Source organism: Aplysia californica, unplaced genomic scaffold (genome assembly GCF_000002075.1).
Source record: "Aplysia californica isolate F4 #8 unplaced genomic scaffold, AplCal3.0 scaffold00303, whole genome shotgun sequence".
Lineage (NCBI taxonomy): Eukaryota > Metazoa > Mollusca > Gastropoda > Aplysiida > Aplysiidae > Aplysia > Aplysia californica.
The window spans coordinates 78,846-80,812 of NW_004797573.1; positions in this window are offsets into that span (position 1 = coordinate 78,846).

Consider the following 1,967-nt stretch of genomic DNA (forward strand, 5'->3'; position numbering starts at 1 on the left):
TTTTAAAAAACCATCATCATCATCATCATCATCATCATCATCATCATCATCATCATCATCATCATCATCATCATCATCATCATCATCATCATCATCATCCTCATCCTCATCCTCATCATCATCATCCTCATCATCATCATCATCACATGCCTTTACGGGATCATCACCTTTGCTCTTCACTCCTCTCAATTCTGTCCGGATTTCGATTTCGCCATGGGTCTCCCATGGACACGCTCTCACCAGATTGATCGGCCATCGGACAGAACTGAGAGGAGTGGAGAGCAAAGTTGATGATCATGTAAAGGCAAGTAAAGCTGCAGAGAATGTAATCGAGAAGGTTGGTACCGATGTAGCAATTTACACTGATGGATCGGCTGTCACGGGATACCGAGAAGGTGATCAGCAGCAGTAGTGATAATGAATGATGAACCATCACCAACAGAAATCATTAAAACTAAAGGTACATTCCTCACATCATCTTATGGCGAGGAATGCCAGGCAATGAAGTCTGCTGCACAATGGATTGCTGACAATTGCCACAGTGGAACCAATGTGCTGATCTTGACTGACAGTCAGTCCCTCTGCAAGGGACTGCTAGGCAACAGCTCGGACATAAATGATTTGCGCCTCAAGTTCAGTGAAACCACAGCCACAATAAAGATCCAGTAGATTCCAAGCCATGTTGGAATCGAAGGAAATGAGGAAGCAGACCAAACTGCCAAATAAAGCCAGAGAGATTGAAGGAGACAAAAGGCCAATAACATACCGGGGAGTCTTCCCAATGATCAAGAGGGAAATCAGACCTACCCCGTAGGGATGAGTACCAGCACCTGGAAGATGTGTATTCTGGGTACTCCAATAAGCAAGAACAAAATATCACATGTCGCTGGGACCAGGTTGAGCAAGCGAGACTGCGGTCGGACCATCATTGGAGCTTGAAATGGGATCAGACTTTGTGAATGAAGAGCTTAACCCACGTTGCCGATGATGCAGCCACGAAAAGGAGGATGTCAAACATATGTTTGAATGTCCAGGAACAATGGCAATTCGGATGGAGTTATTTGGACGAGTGGAGGTGCCTCTGAGTATAATGCCAATAGAGCCGAAAAAGAGCCTCGCTCTCGCTCGAAGATTTCTTTGTGGAGTCCATCAGGCCCATTGAATAAACTAAACAAAAAAAGCACCATCATCATCATCACTGACTGAACAATTACCATTTTTCTTGTTTTGTTTTTCTTTGCACCATGTCAAAACATGTTATGTAACCTACAATTATCGGCTCCAAAATCGGGACACGGGACAACCCCCCCCCCCACAAAAACAACGACAACAACAACAACAAAAGACAGTTCTGTTTTTATTTATGAGCTGGGGGTGGTACTACGCCACTAAGACGCTACAGTATCGTCTGCATACGTGTTACCCAGGTTTGGCTTGTAGAAGAAGGTGAACTAAACAGACAAGGTCCAAACAGCGTTTTTGCAGCTGTAATTTTGAAGCATTTTATTATTGAATATGCTGACCTTAAAATAGATCTAGATATAATATGCTTAACAAAAACGAACAAAAAAACAACAACAAAAAAGACAGAACACATGTCACCACCGCCTCCCCAAATGAAAAAAAAGATTAAATGAAAAAAAAGAGGAAGGTATAGATCCAGAAGAAAAGAAGCACAACTAAATTTTTGTTCTCCTATAGAATCCAACTTCTATTGCACTACTGCCGACAGAAGGTTATTTTCATGGGACACATGTTTCATAAAAGGTAAGCAAACTTATGTGAGCGCTTACACAGAACTTAAAAAACAACTACAATTAAACAGTATACATTCACCACTTCAACTAACAAACACATGTACACAAACATAATATGTGTGCATGAGCATAACGATATTAGCATACTCTTTCACACATGCACAACCATGACATAAAAAAAAATGTGATCACAGAAACATTAACACCCCC